The following is a 19162-nucleotide window of genomic DNA, read 5'->3' on the forward strand; positions in this document are numbered from 1 at the left end:
TAGCTGATGTGGTGGATCTTTGTGGTTTTTACCCATCAACATCCATTCCAGTCACCTTTCTTCAGCTAGCAGGACCCTGATTTTTCTCTGGGGTACCATCTTCTCCCCAACTCTTGTTCCAGGTATTTTGCAGAGGGGTCATGTGACTCAAGCCTGGCCAGTCAGTGCATGCTATTTCCCTGGCCTTGGTGACTCACTCACTCATTCATTCATTCAACAGATATTTATAGAGAAGAGCTGAGATATACAGCAAGGATCAAGCCAGATGAGGATGCTGCTCTGGGGAAGCTTATTTTCCAGTGAGAAACAGACAGACAATAAACAAGTAACAAATACTTAGCATAATTTCAATAGGCAATAAGTGTTTTGAAGAAAATAAAACAGAGCAATGGGAAATAGGAGTAACAAAGGACAGGGGATCGACTCCTTCAGAAAGAGTGGCCTGAAACAATGAGACGCAGTGAGACTTGTGCTGGGGCTCTTCATATTTCCCCTGGACTTGAACTTGAAGGGACATGGGGCCAGCAACCATTGGCATTGGAGCTGGAGAATGAAGCCAATGCGGGGAAAGAGGGAGGAGGGGGAGACAGAGACACACAGGATTTAGATGATGTCATTGGACCCTTGCATCATGCTGTACTTGAAATTGGACCTGCCCCTACACTTTGTGTAAAGAAAGCCTGTACATTTTTTTTTTCATTTTTTGCTTAAGATGGTTTGAGTCATGTTTTATGTTACTTGCACCAGGAAGAATCCTCTATTGTACAGTTGAGTGTTCAATCAAATGGCTGCCTGGCCTATATGCCTCCTTCATTTCTGGCAGGTACGTGTACATTTCAGTTGGTTAAGCAGATGCCTGAATAGACCGATGACAGCTAGATCGCTGGATAGGCTGATTGATAGAGAACAAATAAAAGTTAGTGTTTACTCATGCGTGGAGAAAAGGATTGGAAAGATATACATCCAACTCTTAACACAGTTAACAAAAAAGATGCCACTTTTTAATCATCACCTTCTGTAACGCTCACATTTAAAAACAAACATGAATCACGTGTGTAATATTTTTTTAAAATGATGAATCTGGAAGGATGTGGACCCAGAGGCCTGTGGGATAATAGTGGACTGTGTCCCCAACAGTGTCCCTACACCATATTCAATAAGGTGTCAGAGGATGGTTACTCAAAGTTACTCACAGCTGCCAAGAAAATGGTACAAAGGAGAGGCTCTCTTGTTCTTTTCCCTGCAGAGCTTCCCAAGTTTTTCATGTAAGGACAGCTGGAAGATGATAATGTCTGTATGGCTCACTGGGGTACAGAAACAGCACCACAGGAAGCCAGAATTTTTTTTTCCTGGGCTCTCTGTCAGCCCCAGATGCTGCCCAGTGTCCCAAGGGCAGAGGAGATCAATTTCTTTAAGCAGAAACTATTCTCCAAGAAACAGCAGGCCAAGATTACCGGTCAGAGGCTCTCTCTACTGAAAAAGCATGATTTTTAAGTGTCATTCTGCTTCACGCCAAGGGAATTGTGTCCACCTCAACATCAGAAACTTAACTAGCATCATTACAGGTTTTTAATTTTATTTTAAAACATTCAAGGAACTCATAATTATACTCTTATTGTGCCTGAATTTTGCTTGCTTGCTTTATTAAAAAGATTTTGTTTTATTTTATTTTATTTTTATTTGAGACGGAGTCTCGCTCTGTTGCTCAGGCTGGAGTGCAGTGGCACCATCTCGGCTCACCGCAACCTCTGACTCCCCAGTTCAAGTGATTCTCCTGCCTCAGCCTCCCAAGTAGCTGGGACTATAGGCACATGCCACCATGCCTGGCTAATTTTTGTGTTTTTAGTAGAGACAGGGTTTCACTATGTTGGGCAGGCTGGTCTCAACCTCCTGACCTCATGATCCACCTGCCTCAGCCTCCCAAAGTGCTGGGATTACAGGCATGAGCCACCATGCCCGGTCAGATTTGCTGTTTTAGAGGACCACTTCGGCGATCATTTTGGGACTTCCTTTCTCTTGGATAAATCTTGGATAATTCTATTTGATCACAGATTGTTCCTGAATCCTAGATGAATGCTGTCTTTTAAAATCAAAAGTCTCACATACATTCCAGCTTTGCTGTTGTTTAAAGCAAGAGACCAAATTGTATGGGGATCTTGTTTGAAAATTTAAAGATCATATGATAGAATCAGTCTTCCTCTTTGCTCCTTTTAGCTTACAGAAAAAAAAGAAATTGCTTCTATTACTTCTGTGTAGCAGGTTCCACTTGGGCCCCAATAAGTTGGATACTAAAACCTTTTAAAACTGTACTACTGAAATATTCCTCTTGTAATTTGTCTTTTTAAAAATTTAATTGCTTTGCCCAGAGAAAATGAAAAGCAAACTCCAACCCAGGGAAGGTTGAATGATCACAAATTCCAATTTTAAGGAATCTGAATTAATGAGACTTCACGAAATTTTAGCCAGGAAAGAACCCTCTTCCCATGGGACTGCAATGCTTATAACTTTACTTACAGGCACACGATATCATTCTCTAGAGAAGAAATTTTGGTCACACTTTAATTTGGATCAAGAGATAAAATCAGAAAATCTCTTGAGGGAAATGTTATTCATTATTTACAAATGCATGTAATTAAAGGAAGAAGGTGTATACAGAAGAAAGACCATAGTGTCTGAAGAGCAAGAGCTTGAATCTCAGGCGAACTCCCTGGGATCTCACCAGGCACACGCCCCAAACACATATTTAAAGTCTACAACTTGCAAAAAACATAGCTTGAGGGATATACATCAAATGATGATCTGCTTTTCTCTGTGGATTGGGGAAAGAAGTGGTATTGAGGGATAAGTTTAATTTGATATAAAAGATTGCTATGATGTTTGACTATTTATTTCTTTATTTGAGACAGCATCTCACTCACACAGGCTGGAGTGCAGTGGCACAATCACATCTCACTGCAACCTTGACCTAGCAGGCTCAGGTAATCCTCCTGCCTCAGCCCCCTGAGCAGCTGGGTTTACAGGCATGTGTCACCACGCCAGGTAATTTTTTGTAAAGATGGGGTTTTACCATATTGCCTAGGCTGGTCTTGAACTCCTGGGCTCAGGCCATCCGCTCATCTCAGCCTCCCAAAGTGCTGGGATCACAGGCCTGAGCCACTGTACCCTGCTGGTTTGACTATTAACATAACGAGTATAGTGGATATTAGCTGGGCTTTGTGGCCACCTAGCAATTAGAACACCTTTCCAATATCTGCAGAATTTCTCTTGAGTTGGGTCTGAACATGCTTAAGCCAGAAACTCCCTTAATGAGCTTCCCTTGTAACTAGGTGTAGTAATCAGAGTTCTCCAGAGAAACAGAACCAATAGTATGTGTAGATAGAGAGAGGGAGAGATTTGTTTTAAGAAATTGGCCCATGCAATTAGGGAGTTCAGGAAGGAGACAATGTTACGGTTCAGGTCCAAAGGCAGTCTTCTGGCAGAATTCCCTCTTGCTTGGAGGAGATCAGGTTTTGTTCAATTAAGGCCTCAAATTGGTTGGATGAGGCCTATCCACATGAGAGAGGGCAGCCTGCTTTACTCAAAGTACACTGATTTAAATGTTGATCTCCTTCAAAAACACCCTCACAAAAACATCCAGAATAATGGTTGACCAAATACCTGGGCACAATGACCCAACCAAGCTGACACATAAAATGAACCATTGCACCAGGGAACAGATATGTGACCTAATCCTCATACAGGCTTTGGTTTAGAAGTAAGTGCCACACGGAGTTCATTCTTCACAAGTGGTGGTAGCGGAGACATCCAGCTTACAGAAGCAAAATGGCAGCACTCTGTCACTAGAATGTATGGGGTCTGCGCCCAGCAATGGCAGCAGAAGGGTCTCCACTGGAAGAGTCATGGCTTTGTAGCTCCAAGCCTCATCCTTCAGTTTTCCCAGGAACTCAGTGAACTCCCTAGATCCTTTAACACATTCCTTGTCTACTTAAATTAACTAGGACAGATTCTGTTATTTGCAACTAAGAACAGTAAAATTCAATTAGCGTTTTGTATTATCTATCATTGCATAACAAATTACCCCAGAACTTAATAACTTAAAAAAATAATAATTATTTATCATTTCATTTTCTGTAAGTCAAGAATTTGGGATGAGCTTAGCTGGGTGGCCCTGGCTCAGAGTCTCTCATGAGGTTGCATTCAGGGTTGCAGTCATCTAAACACTTGCCTGGGGCTGAAGGACTCCCCCCCTGCTTATTTTTTTATTTTTTTAAAATTGTTTTGAGATGGAGTCCCACTTTGTCACCCAGGCTGGAGTGCAGTGGCGAGATCTCAGTTCACCACAACCTCTGCCTCCCAGGTTCAGGCGATTCCCCTGCCTCATCCTCCCAAGTAGCTGAGATTACAAGCATGTGCCACCACACCTAGCTAATTTTTGTAATTTTAGTAGGGACAGGATCTCACCATGTTGGCCAAGCTGGTCTCGAGCTCCTGACCTCAAATGGTCTATCCACCTCTGCCTCCCGAAGCACTGGGATTACCAGGCATGAGCCACCATGCCTGGCCAGTTGGAGAATCCCCTTTAAGATGTTTTATTTCTGACCAGCCAGTTGGTAAGGCAGGAGGCCTCAGTTCCTCTCATATGGACTTCTCCATAGGGCTGCCTGAGTGTCCTAACAACACGGAAACTGTCTTCTCCCAGAAAGAGTGATTCAGGAGAGAAAAATGGATGTCACAATGCTTCTTATGACCTTATCTGTGCAAAATCACTTCCACTTCATTTTATTTGTTACAAGAAAGTCACTGAGTCTAGCTCTTATTCAAAGGGAAGGAAATTTGTTTTCTACTTTTTGCAGGGAGGAATGTCAAGGGATTTGTAGATATATTTTAAAACTTCCTGTAGTAGCCAGCCTCCAAGACGGCCCCTAGTGATCCCCTTCTCCTGATAGACACACCTTTGTGTATTTCCCCCCTGTGCTGTATCACAGTTGGTCTGTGTGGCTAATGGCCTATAGAGAAGTGATGATCTGCCCCTCCAAAATTAAGTCATAAAAAGCTGCAACTTCTCTCTCTCTTTGCTCTCTCTGACCCTGTCTATCTGTGTGTCTGTCTGTTGGTCAGTCTGTTTCTCCTCTCTGAGGGAAGCAAGCAACCACGTGTAAGTACCTTATATAGCAGCTTATGCGGGAAAGAACTAAAGCTTCAGGCTAAGAGCCAGCAGGAAACTGAGGCCAGCCAACAAACACATGAGTAGTTTTGGAAGCAGCTCCTCCAGCCCCAGTTGAACCTTGCTAAGACTGCAGCCTTGGCGGACAGTTTGACTGCACCCTCATGAGAGCTCAGGAGACGTTACCACCCAGGTAAACTGCTCCTGCATTCGTGACCCCCAGAGCCTGTTTGAGATAATCAACATTTGTTGCTTTGCATTGCTAAGTTTTGGGGTAAACTGTTACACAGAAATAGATAAGTAATATAGCACCACACATGTATTCCTTTTTTTCAGAAGCCATCAAGCTGTGTGTGTGCCTGTGTGTGTGTATGAGTGTGTGTGTGCGCTTGTGTGTGTGTGTGTGCGCGCTTGTGTGTGTGTGTGCGCGCCTGTGTGTGTGAGAGTGTGTGCCTGTGTGTGTGTGTGAGTGTGTGTGTGTGCCCTGAGAAGGGAATGAGAGAATAAGATACAGATCTACCTAAGTCACCAATGGGAGACGTGACCATCTTTCAGTTGTCATGGAGCAGTACTTTGCAGCTTTATGAATTTTCACTAAATATCTAGAAATCCTCAACCAAATCTTAAATTGAAATTGTTCTTTTTTAAGGTTCCATGCTGCTGCCTACCAAGTTGTAAACTGCTACCACCTAGAATGTGTCAAGCGAGGCCTGGAAAATCCCACAGGCGAGAGGGCTGGTTTGGGCATTAGGCTCTCGTGTCTGTTTAGGGACACTGTGTTTCAAAACTAGGAATGATTTGGTTTTTTTGAATTCCTGTTAGCCTTATTACTTTAGAATGTCTGTAGTTGAAGACTATAGCTTGTGGGTTATTCAATCATGTTTTTAGCTGTAATAGCAAAAACAACTGTGCAATCTATATTTTATCAGTTACCCAAAATAGTACAACATCCCTTTGCACAGTAAATGTTTGCTGAGCATCCACTGGGTGCCAGCACTGTCCTAGGCACTGGCACACTGGTTTTAAATATGCCCAGCACTGCGAGAAGACAGTAGACGCTATTATTGCAGTAGAAATACAATTACAGGAAAACTAAAGCCCTCCTTCTCCACCTGAGGAAAAGCCAGCTGTCTGTCTCCCAAAGAGCCCTGCTTGTGCATTCACCCAGGTCTAGGCTCTGGCCATAAACTTTTCAGGCTTAAGAATCCTGATTTGACAGCACACCAGGAACAGGTCTATGCCCCAGGGAAAATCCATTAACCATGCTCAGGAGACTGTTACATAAATCAGAAGGTCAGTTTCCTAATTTACAATGAAAATTCTGTCCCAGAGACCCCAACACTCATGTTTGTATGACCAACCCCAACCTTCCTCCCTCCCATTGTCCATTCTCCCTAGCCTCTCCTCTTTATTTTCTTCCTTCCATTCTTGCTGCAACAAATACTTAGTAAGCATGTCTTAGGAGCTTGGCACAGGGCTGAGTGCTGGAGGAACAATGGTGTCTGAGACAGAGTTCCTGCCCTCAGCTGGAGGGTAGAAGGAAGCCCTAATTAAAACATTCACACAGATAAACACTGGGTCTCTTTTCTGAACTTTCATTCTCTTTGAGACTAACAAACATGAGGGTCCTCGTCCTTAATAATGTGCATTCTCACATATACCCAACATTGCACACACAATTTCAGGAGTTCTCAGTCTCCCTAAAACCCATCCAGGCATATGGGGTATTGGCAGGCCTACATGGGAAGGAGCCAAGTTATAACCAGAAGGTTGCTTCGAGATCGTGGAGTTGCAACAAGGGCATTGTGTAGGTGAACTGACTGTATAAGGACAATAGGCTAAGAGCCCATTCAACATGGAAGGCCTTGTAGAAATGGTCTTCCCACTCGAGATATTCCATCCACTGGAGGCCTCCCCTCACCTGGACCAGTGCCCAAATGGTGTCGTGCCAACAATAACCTCTGCCCTGTCTCAGTGTACAAGGCTGACCAAACCCCACTTTGTTGACTAGTCAGTCTCTCTTGAGATAGGCCATCACCTTGATCCACTGAGAGCCACATACATCTCATCTTGGAGTGATGCAGTGACCTTCAGAGCACTTTGCATGTCTCAGCTCTGAGCCATCACAAATAGACATAAAGCTTAACTTTGGTGGAGAGCCGTAGCTTCCTTACTTAAGTTCTTGTAAGGTGTCTCATTCTGGCCCCCAGCAACTCTTAGCTGGATTTTCCTAGAGCATCCAGAAAACAATAAAAGACAGACAGACACCCAGCTGATCACAAACCCTCTCCAGCCCACATTTTTCCTCTCCACAGCCTAGAGCAAGGGTTGGCAAACTGATTCCGTAAAGGACCACATAGTAAATATTTTAGCTCTTTTTTGCAACTACTTAACTGTTGTTATAGTGTAAAAAGCAGCATAGGTAATAAATACATATAGGAATGAGTGTGGCTGTGTTCCAATAAAACCTTATTTACCAAACACAGTGGGCTGGTTCGGATCGGGGCTGGGGACTGTGGTTTGCCAACCTTGGTCTGGAAGATTCTCCTCCTCCTGATGGAATTTCCCCAGCCCCCTGTTCTTCTCTGCTCTCTCTTGGTGATCTTTTTGAAGGATTCATTTTCACTGTATTTCTGAGGATTTAGACAGTCCTTTTTCCGAGGAACCAGCAAATGGAAGATTGCTTTCAGCTGGAAAAGATTAGATGTCCTGGGTGTTCAATCCTTCTTCCTGGTTTGCACAGTGTGGAGAAATGGATAGGAAAGAGACATCGTCTAAACATGGGAAAACTTTTTCACGAGGTTAAGAGCACTTACTCTTAAGTCAGATAATAACAACAGTATTCTGAGTCAGATGGATGATACAAGAAAATAATAATAATAATAGTAACAGCAATAACAGCAACAACACAGATAACGTTTATCGAATATTTGCCATGTGCTAAGCCTTCTTCTGTTTTTATATACTTTGTATTAGATGCTGGGTTTGTTTTCCAGCTCTGCCACTATCTAGCTATGGGATGTCACCTAACCCCTCTAAGCCTCAGTTTCTCCATCTGTTAGACAATGGGTGTGGGGTCACTTGTAAAAAGCTCTCGGCGCAGTGCCTGGCTCCTTCTAAGTGCTCAATAAGGGTTAAATCTTAATATTCCAGTCTGTGAAGGGACCAGCCCTGTTCTTTGTACCTCAGAACTTAGAAAGGAAGTCAGTAGGTGGGACTCTCAGGAATAGTGATTGCCACCCCAGAAAAACTTTCGGACACAGCACTTCTAAGACGTACAGGGGGTTGGTAGATAATTTTTATTTTTTTGACAAGGTCTTGTTCTGTCACCCAGGATGGAGTGCAGTGGCCTGTGATTATAGCTCACTGTAACCTCCTGAGATGGGATCCTCCCACCTCAGCCTCCTGAGTAGCTGGGACTACAGGTGTGCATCACCATGCCTGGCTAATTTTTGGTACGTGTGTGTGTGTGTGTGTGTGTGTGTGTGTGTGTGTAGACAGGATTTCACCATATTGCCCAGGCTGATCTTGAACTCCCAAGCTCAAGCAATTCATCTGCCTCAGCCTCCAAAAGTGCTGGGATTACAGGTATAAGCCACTGCGCCCAGCCTGTTGGTAGATGATTCTTGAAGAAAGAACTCTATAATCAAATAAATTTGGGAATTCTCAGCTGAGCAAAGTTAAACAGGTTTCTCAATTGCTGTATTTCTCATAACTCAGAACATACTGTTGTGGAATAAATCTCGAGGAAGATGTTATCACAAGCAGCTTTTTCCAAATGTATTTATCCACCAATCTTTTTCTTTCTTCACCCCTAGGGCATCTTTGGAAATTAGTTTGCCAGAGAAAACCCTTTGAAAAAGTACAATTGGAGTTGTCTGAAAATAGATTGGGCTACTGGAGGTAGTGGGCTCCTCATTAAGGGCAGGATGCAAACAGAGGCTGGATGCCCAAGGGACAGGAATGTGGAGAGAACCCTGTGAGGGATCAAAAGGGACTGAGGGAAATGAAGAGGAAAGTGAAAGACTCGTGTCAGTCCAGGGGGGCTGGGCTTTGTCCTTTCAGGCTGTGGAAGTTGTGCTAGTTTTCTGTTCCAGCCCTGGAATTTGGGATTTGACTTAAAATGACACCAGGAAAGGCCAGGCGCAGTGGCTCACGCCTGTAATCCCAGCACTTTGGGAGGCTGAGGCGGGTGGATCACCTGAGGTCGGGAGTCTGAGACCAGCCTAACCAACATGGAGAAAACCTGTCTCTACTAAAAATACAAAATTAGCCAGGCATGGTGGCGCATGCCTGTAATCCCAACTACTTGGGAAGCTGAGGCAGGAGAATCGCTTGAACCCGGGAGTGGAGGTTGCAGTGAGCAGAGATCACGCCATTGCACTCAAGCCTGGGCAACAAGAGCGAAATTCTGTCTCAAAAAAAAAGACACAAGGAAAGGAGCCTTTTGGGGTGAAGGGTGACGCTGGACAGCTCAAGTTAAGAAGCCTTGAGGAGCCAAGCTGACTGTGCTGTCCTCCCCTTTAGGGTCCTCTCAGGTTGACTGGAGATGAAAGTTTGGGGCACTGAGGGAGTAACACATGACACATTGTAGGAGGCCAGGAAATGTACCTCTTTGAGCTTCATCCTAGCCCAACTGTTCTGAGCTAGGAGCACACAGAGCTCTCTGAGGTCTGATTCTCCCACGCCTGGTTAAATGGGATGGAACTTCCCATGTCCATGAAGAGCTGCAGGAGCTACCTGGTTAACAAAACCTTCAAATCCTTTTTTCAAAGAAGTGTGGACCAACTAAAGGATGTTGTGGGCTAAACCAGGGCTGTTCTCTCTTCACTTCCAGAACAGAGACCACTTGTGTTCCACCTGCACTCTCTCCTCCTTGCTCAAATTTTCTCACTTGCCAAGAGAAAGGACCAGCTCTAAGGCTGACTTTGTTGACAAGGGTAAGAGGTCGTGACCGAGGTGGGAACATTGAATGCAAGCAGGGGGCAGTTTTCCAGATCAGAGTCAGTGTGGGATGAACAGACATTTAGCAATAATGGGAGCACGTGGATGCTTGTTTTGTGAGCAGCTGTTGTAATGGGCACACAGGACATACTCTCTGCCTCTGACACCTTCTGCCATGGTGACAAGTTCTGTGCCTTCAGCACAATTAGTAGAGACTTCTTAGTCATTACCCTGAAGCACCTCCCAACCTTTTAATCATCTACCAGGTTTGGGAAGTGTCTTCACTAAAAAACCCCATTCATCATCACACTCCCTGATTTCCAGACCACTGAGGCACTTTACAAAACCAAAGGTTGTTAGGCCTCTTTTGGGAAGCCCCCCTTTCCCTCTCCATCCTTTCTGTCTCCTCTAAAGTATGGTATGAAGTGATGCCATTGGCAATATCTGCTCAGTGGCTGCCCTGCCCCACATCTCTGCCCCTCCCATGCCTTGTTGAGCATATTACTGGTTAATTAGAAGAGCTTTCCAGTAATAGAAAGTGACCTACAAATGAATAAAAGTTATCTCTTGATCTAGTTCAGAAGATAATAAAGATAGAGAATTGTCATTTAAAGTAAAGCAAAAAAATGGTTTCATAATTTCAAAGATGAACCAAGGTACAGTGGAAGGAGCCTAGGCCTCAGACGTAGAAAACTTGGGATTGAACCACTGCAACGGTTACTTGCTGTGTGTCATGGGTAAGGTGCTTAACTTCTCTGGGCCTCAATTTATTTATTGTTATAAATGGGGCAAATCATACTATGCAGATGTTTTTTCTTTTCGTCTGCCCAGAAAATTTCTATCTTCTGGTAATAGCATCTTGGATTTCCTGTGGTTCTGGTGGGGGCACCCATCACAGAAATATCCATTACCCACCCTGCCCCTACCATGCCCTCAGTGGGGTCCAGGCCTGGCTAATAAAGCATGGGCATGTGAATGGGCAAGGTGCTTCCTTAAGATGTTAGGCACAAATGCTGGAAGAGAGACCTTCTTTTGTTCCTTTGCTGAACCAATGATGATGACGACAGCCTGTAGCTCTGGGTAGCGGTGACTGCTGGCCCCCCTTCCATCCCCTGCCCCCTTCCTCCTTCTCCTTTGTCCTGATGTGGGGCGAAAGTAAAGCCAATACACAAAGACAGAAGCAGACATGGGAGAGGAGGAGAGAGTCCCACCAGCGTTATTTCCATTTCTTTTGAATTCTCTTCTGTCACTGTTGCTACTTTTGATTTTGATTTTGATTTTGATTTTGTTATTATTTTAGAATAAGAAGGGGCCTTAAAAGTCATTGAGTCAAGTTTTATTGTCTTCCAGATGAATAAAATGGAATCAGGAGAAGCAACCCACTCTCCAAAGCCATGCAGCTTCTAAGTCAGGACAGGCATCCCAGGCTTCAGACTCCAAGACCAGCGCTCTTGCTCCTGCTCCATGGCCACCAAGGTGCGTCAGTGTTCCATCGCCACTCGGGTGACTCACGGGCTGTCTTGCATGTATAATACCTGAGTCCGAATGCTGCCTCCCCACACTTACTACTGCTCCCACATTCTTTTTACTTTGGCTCCATCTCTCTTGTAGCAGTGTGATTGTCTAAGCTCTACCATGGTATTGATCCCTTTGGATTCTCCTTGTTTTCTTTTTTCTTTTCTTTTCTTTTTTTTTTTTTTTTTTGAGATAGGGTCTCACTCTGTTGCCCAGGCCGGAGTGCATTGGCATGATCCCAGCTCACTGCAATCTCTACCTCCCAGTCTCAAGCAATCTTCCCACCTCAGCCTCCTGAGTAGCTGGGACCACAGATGCACACCACCACAGCCAGCGATTTTTTTTTTTTTTTTTTTTTTTTTTTGTATTTTTGATACAGACAGGGTTTTGCCATGTTGCCCAGGCTGGTCTTGAACTTCTGAGCTCAAGCAATCCACCTACCTCAGCCTCCTAAAGTGCTGGGATTATAGGCGTGAGCCACCGTGCCCAGCCTGGATTCTTCTCTTTGTGCTTCTTATGGGAGTAGTAATACAGACAACTAATTTAAACTATCAGATCAATTACTTTTAAGATCCTCTTTACCTCCTGAAGGAGAAGATGCAGAGAAGAAAGGTGTTCAAGTATCGTAGGAGAATGGATTGGAGAAGGGAAGGAATGTGGCAATGGTTCTAAAAGAGGAAAAGTGGTACTGAAAGAGGAGCTCAAAGCTCCTGAAGACAAACTGCTCCAATACTGGAATCTTCCTCTCTCTCTGTCCCCAAATTCCCCTTCTAAGGGCTCCTACACAGAATCAGGGCTGGTGACCCAGCAGCCATTCTTTCCTTCTTCTCCCTGGCTTTCAGATTCCATCTCCACTTTACAGGCTGAAAACATCAGCAACTCACTTTCCCAGCCTGTCTTGTAGCTAGAGTACATGACCTGCTCTTGGCTAGTTGGACATGAAGGGAAGTGGAGTTGCTTCCGGGAAAGGCTTTCCTCCTTGATAAAAGAGAGATACATAGGGGAAAGCCTTCTTTATGTCTGCCTTTGAATGAGGTAATATAACGATGTTATGGCTGGAGCTGCTGCAGCCATCTTGCCACCATGAGGGAACAAATCTAAGATAAAAGCCAACACACGGAGGACTGTGGCAGGGAAAGAGGCAAAAGATCCTAGATGACACCACAGAAACCTAGATTTCACCACAGAAATAATCCTGGAACAGCCCAAAGACTAGATTCTTGTTATATAAGATAGTAAATCATCTGTATCATTTAAGACATATGCAGTGGGGTGCTTGTTTTCTTGCAACCAAAAATCATCTTAATAGTATGCCTTGCACTTGTTTCCAAGAAATTTCCATGTTGGAATTTAATTTTGCCTCTAAAATAAAGTTTTCTTTATTGTTTCTGGAAGTTCTACTTGATTCTTTGTCAAATCTACTAGGTGGCTTTTGATCATTTCCTGTTCCATGTATATATTCCTGACCTTGTCTTTTATTTCTGTAAACATATTACCAACACTTAGTTTCTAATCTGTGCCTGATAACTCCAATATCTAAAGTCTTAGTAGGACTATTTCTGCTGGCTGCTATTTCTTGCTTGTTCTTATTCATGGTGCCTTATTTCTTTTAATCCCTGGTTATCTTGTATTGTATGCTGCTCATTATACCTGAAAAAATAACTCGCAGGAGTAATCTGAGGTCTAGGGAAAAGGTACCTTCCTGCAGAGATGATCTATGTCTGCATTTGTCTGGGGACCATCTTAAACCAGGTTCAAAGTTCGAGGTTGCCTGGACAACCAAACACTGAATTTGGGCCACAAATCTGATACACCTAGTTTACTTTTTGTTTTGAGACGGGGTCTTGCTATATTGCCCAGGCTGGTCTTGGATTGTGAGCTCAAGCAATTCTTCTGCCTTAGCCTCCAGAATAGCTGGGTCCTTTTTTAGAGACAGGAGTCTCTCTATGTTGTCCCAGGCTGGTCTTGAACTCCTGGCCTCAAAAATTTTCCCACCTCAGCCTCCAGAGTAGTTGGATTATAGATGTAAGTCACTGAGCCCGGCTAGGTCTAGTTTATTTTTGGTTCACCTTTTTCCTGAGAATGTAGGGCTTTGGGGTCTCTGTTATTATGGAGAGGGTCTCCAATTAGACTACACTTTTGATTTCTGCCTCTTTTATCCCACAAGGCCATCAAAACAAAAGTTCAAATTACTGGATTCGGCAAATGGCCTTGGTTCCAAAGTGACTTCCCAGCTTTGCTTATCTCTTTGGGTTCCTGTTTTCCTTTCCGTTTTGGCCTGGTAATATCCTACTATATGATTAACTCTTACGTGCTTTTAAGATGTTCAATTCGTTCAGCGTGTTTAGTTCTTTCTTGAAGGAGGGTTGGTCCAAACAGCCTAATCCACCACTAGTGGAAGCGTAAGTTTTTCTTTGTCTCATCATGAATTTCTCCACTACTGCCTAAACCTTATCTCTGGGGTCCTCACACTCGCTTTTTCTTTTTCTTTTTTTCTTTTTTTTTTTTTGAGACAGAGTCTCACTCTGTTGCCCAGGCTGGAGTGCAGTGGCGCCATCTTGGCTCATTGCAACCTCTGCCTCCCGGGTTCAAGGGATCCTCCTGCCTCAGCTTCCCCAGTAGCTGGGATTACAAGCATGTGCCACCACGCCTGGCTAATTTTGTGTGTGTTTTTAGTGGAGACAGGTTTTCACCATGTTGGTCAGGCTGGTCTGGAACTCCTGACCTCAAGTGACCTGTTTGCCTTGGCCTCCCAAAATGCTGGGATTATAGGTGTGAGCCACTGTGCCCAGCCTGCTTTTTCTTGTCCATGGGTCTGTAGCCCACTTGCCTGTGACTTCTGACTCCCTCGTCCTATTCTTGATTTGCTGCCCTCCTGATTTCAAGCTGTCAGCCTGATTTCCACTTGCCTGTACCCTGGCACTTGCTAACCCTGTGACTTCTACTGGGTCACCTGTGCTGGTTGACTTGGGTATAACAGGGTGCCAGCTGCTCACCCTCTTGACCCCCGAGCTAAGCCTCAGTCCAGGACCTTACGATATTTGCCAACATTGTCCCGTGCTCTGCCTCTCCCACCTACAAGCCCTCCTGGCTCCCCATCTGGCCTTGACTTTTCTAACGAATTCTCCTTCCCCTTCCACTAACTGCCTTGGCATCCCCTACCTAGTTCACAGCACCATTTTGGCCTGCCCTTGACTGAGTGTTTTAAGTAGATGGGTTTGAGGCTGAGTCTATTTAGCTATCTTTACCAAATATAGGATCACACTGTGGGGAACCTCATGAATGTTTTGTAATGATGAGCAACTCTTAGATTTTATTTATTTATTTATTTTGAGACAGAGACTTGCTCTGTTGTCCATGCTGGAATGCAGTGGTATGATCTCAGCTCACTGTAACCTCCACCTCCTGGGTTCAAGTGATTCTCCTGCCTCGGCCTCCCAAGTAGCTGGGTTTACAGGAGCCTGCCACCACGCCCAGCTAATTTTTGTATTTCTTGTAGAGATAGGGTTTTGCCATGTTGGCCAGGTGGTCTCAAACTCCCGGCCTCAAGTTGTCCACCTGCCTTGGCCTCCCAAAATGCTGAGATTACAGGCATGAGCCATTGTGTCCAACCATCTCTTAGATTTTAAGTCATTCTTTAAAATGTAGAGGATGACCAAAGTTTATGATTAAAAAAAGAATTTGAAAATGACAATAAAATCAGATCTACTTTTAAGACTTTTATTTGGGTTTTGAGAGACTATTTGGTCACCTATAAGAAACAGGCAGTTGAGTGTAGTGGTAGAAGACACAGTCTTATAAATTCAGTGGGCCCAGGTTTAATCCCATTTCTCCTCTCTGTTAACTGCATAAACTTGTACAACTCATTCTACTCAACTTAGCCTCGATTTTCTTATCCATAAAATGGTGCTAATATTACCTTCTCATGAGGTCGTTATGGGGACTGAAGAGATAAAAGGCATACTTAGCACAGTGCTTATAAACCATAAGCTCTCAAAGGCATTATCATGATCATTATTATTATTGATAGCATTAAAGTCTGCCTTCCCCCCAAATATTTCACCAACTGTGTTGTCATGTGCTCTGTTCATCTTCTATCTCATCCTGAAATCTTCACCATCTGAAGCTTGACTTCATTAAGCCACCGTGTCAAGGTGATTGTGCCCAAATGGCGCTGGGTAAAACACACATGTTCCTCTGCATTCATAGGTGGTCAGGATTTGTTTAATGAAGTGGTCGGTTGAATCAAGTCCCACTTGATGAAATTTGGGGGTTGGGACAACATGAGACAAGTTATATTTACAGATGAAAAACATCGTTGTTCCTCATGAACAAGAGTCATTTTTCAGAAGACCTCTATGGCAAAGATAATTAGACTTTTACAAGGACAACAACATACATGGCCTTAAGTATCTTTGGTATAAACACCTGTAGGATTTTAAGGCTGAATGGATCAGATCCAACCGCCTCATTTGGCAGATGAGAAAACCGAGACTCAGAGATATGGACTGACATGCGGGGTCCACCCAGACCATTGGTGGCAAAGCCAGGACAAGAATCCAGATCCTGGTTCTGCAGTTAACCAGCCATGTGACATGCTAAATGTGGCAATTTAAAACTATGTTTGCAAATATGTCCACAAATTCCTTGACATTTCTCCCTTCAAAAGCAGAGTGTAATTCCCCTTCACTTCAATATAGTCTACTCTTAGTGACTTAGTTCTTATAAATAGAATGTGAGAAAATGATATGTGACTTCTGAGGTTGGGTTATAAAAAGAATACAACTTTTGCCTAGTGTTCTCTCTCCTTTATTCTCTCTTGCTCTCTGAATCTAGCTGCCATGTTTTGAGGATATTCAAGAGGTCTTCTGGGTGGCCTGAAGCCCATCCGAAGGCCTAAAGTGTGGGAGGAACTGAGGCCTCTCACAGACAATCAATACCAACTTGCCAGCCATATGAGTGGGCCACTTTGGAAGCTGATTTTCTAGTCCTAGTCAAGCCTTCAGATAACTGTGGCTCCAGCTGACACCTTGACTGAAATCTCATGAGAGAACATGGGCCAGAGGTACCTAGCTAAGTTGCTATCAAATCTCTGACTCACAGAAATTGTGGGAGATAATACATGCTTATTGTTACCATGTTAAGTGACTAAGTTTTGGGGTAATTGTTAAGCAGTGATAGATAACTAATACACTAAGACAACTAATACCTGATTTATTCAGGACTCTGAGTTGGAAGGGTTAAAAATCCAATTCAACTAGTGAAAAGAAAAAAAAAAAAAAGATATATTGCTCCTGTACTTGGGGAGACCAGAGATGGAGCTAGCCTCAGGGATTCCAAGCATTTAAATGATATCATCGGGATTCTTTTTCTCTCTCTTCATCTCTCTGTTGGCTCTGTAGTGGCTTTTCTCTTTCCTAGTGGCTTCATTCTTTCCTACTACAGAGATACTTTCTTGATACAGTATGGGTTGGCTAGAAGCAACACAGGATTTCTTCATCCTCACTTAACGGTCCTGAAGGATACACAGGTTTTCTCTCCCCTAACATTTACATATAATCCCAGAGAAGACTCTAATTGGCCAATTGGTTCTTATATCTTTGCCTGAACCAATCACTGTGGCTACGGAAATGGGGCACTCTGATTGGCTATCAGTTCCTTGGCCACTACTAGCTTGTTTTTCAAAGTGTGGTCCATGGACCAGTAGCACCTCAGGGCTTGTTTAAAACGTCCAATCTTAGGCTTCTCTTCAAACTCTAAATCAGAATTTGTATTTTAGCAAGTTCCCCAGATGATTTTGTATGCACATTAAAATTTGAGGAGCATTTATTATGCTATATTTCCAGCAAGAAGTAATCTCTTCTCTTCATCTTTTATGTCAGTTAACTCCTTTCTTCTTGTTTGGTAGAGTACATTTCTCTTTTAACCCTATTTATTTTTTTGTCTGCATGTATTATCTCTCCTATCATGCTTGGGTCCTTAAAGACAAAATCCAATGTCTGAAGAACAGTGTTCTCTTCTGTAAAATGGGGATAATGTTATTTACCTTTTGCTGTGATTTGAATATTTTTGTTCCCTCAAAATGTATGTGTTGGAAGCTTAATTCCCAATGCAACAGTCTTGGGAGGTAGGGCCTAATGGGAGGTGCTTGGATCATGAGGGGTCTGCCTTCATGAATGGATTAATGCTGCTAATTAATTTCCTTCATGAATTGTAAAAAGCTTGTGTGAATGGATTCTCTCTATTTCAGTCTTCTGCCATGTGAAGACACAGTGTTCCTCCCTTCTGGAGGATGCAGTGTTCAAGGAGCCTTCTTGAAAGTGAAGACCAGGCCCTCAGTAGACACTAAACCTGCCAGTACCTTGACCTTGGACTTCCCAGCCTCCAGAACTATAAGAAATAAATTTCTGTTTTTTATGAGTTACCTAGTCGCAGGTGTTTTGTTATAGCAGCACAAAACAAGCTAAGATACCTCTAGAGATTTCATGAGAATTGGATGAAATAACACACATGGGTGCATAGCACAGCGCTTATCATATTGTAGATACACATGATGATTAGCTAGTCCTAATTCCCAAAACTGGTGGACGTTTATTGAGTGTTTACTATGCACCAGGTACTTTGCAAAGCCCTTTTTTATGCTTTCTCATGGAATCCTTTCAACTGTATTTTAAAGAAAATAAGTATTCTCCCTCATTTAGAAATCAGGAAATTGAGTAATGTCACATAGTAAGTGATAGAGTCAGGATTTGAGTCCAGAACTGTTGACTCTACACCCTGGTTCTGAGATGGAGTTTCACTCTTGTTGCCCAAGCTGGAGTGCAATGGCACCATCTTGGTTCACTGCAACCTCCACCTCCTGGGTTCAAGCAATTCTCCTGCCTCAGCCTCCCGAGTAGCTGGGATCACAGGCGTGCACTATCATGCCCAGCTAATTTTCGTATTTTTAGTAGAGATAAGGTTTCTCCATGTTGGCCGGGCTGGTCTCAAACTACTGACCTCAGGTGATCCGCCCACCTCGGCCCCCAAAGTGCTGGATTACAGGCATGAGCCACCGCACCCAGCCTTACAGTCTGGTTCTTAATGGCTCTGCTAGAGCACACTACACAAGAAAGTCCCTCAACCAATATTTGTTAAATTTGTATAAGGAATAAAAGCTTTTGGCTCCTTGAACCAAGGGTCATAAGCTCCAAGCCAACTCCAGTCAGGTAGATGATGTAACTGAGGGTCAAAGGCCATGCTAAGGAAACAATCTTCTCACTCCTTAATGTAAATTGGTCAAGTAAGTGTGATGATAAATGGCAGGTGACCTTCACCTCAGTGTCAAGAAGGAAAAAGGACAGATGGAGACTTGGGAGCTGGAGAGCACATGGCCCATCTTAAGGGGCAGAGGTCCCAGACTCCAGCCAGGATACATGGACATGTCCACCCCGGTGGTTCCTGCCTGACATCTGTTCTGATTGGACAACACCAGGCCACATGTAGTGTTAAAGATTTGGAGTCCGACCCCTGAGAAGGTTGAACCAGTGTTGTCAGATC

The 19162-nt window shown here is 43.7% G+C and overlaps 2 long non-coding RNA genes across 2 annotated transcripts; one reads left to right on the forward strand and one right to left on the reverse strand.

Annotated features, from left to right (window-relative positions):
* Window positions 1-333: 333 nt before the first annotated feature.
* LOC108584537 lies at window positions 334-4502 on the reverse strand. The gene is made up of 2 exons (XR_001899702.3): window positions 4462-4502; window positions 334-892 (listed from the first exon to the last, which is right to left on the reverse strand). It is a non-coding gene; the product is annotated as an uncharacterized LOC108584537 (long non-coding RNA).
* On the forward strand, window positions 4498-18495 carry LOC110742547. The gene is made up of 4 exons (XR_002520342.2): window positions 4498-5357; window positions 10002-10104; window positions 11459-11584; window positions 17874-18495. It is a non-coding gene; the product is annotated as an uncharacterized LOC110742547 (long non-coding RNA).
* The last annotated feature ends 667 nt before the right edge of the window (window positions 18496-19162 follow it).

This window comes from Papio anubis, chromosome 2, assembly GCF_008728515.1.
Source record: "Papio anubis isolate 15944 chromosome 2, Panubis1.0, whole genome shotgun sequence".
NCBI classification, from domain to species: Eukaryota; Metazoa; Chordata; class Mammalia; order Primates; family Cercopithecidae; genus Papio; species Papio anubis.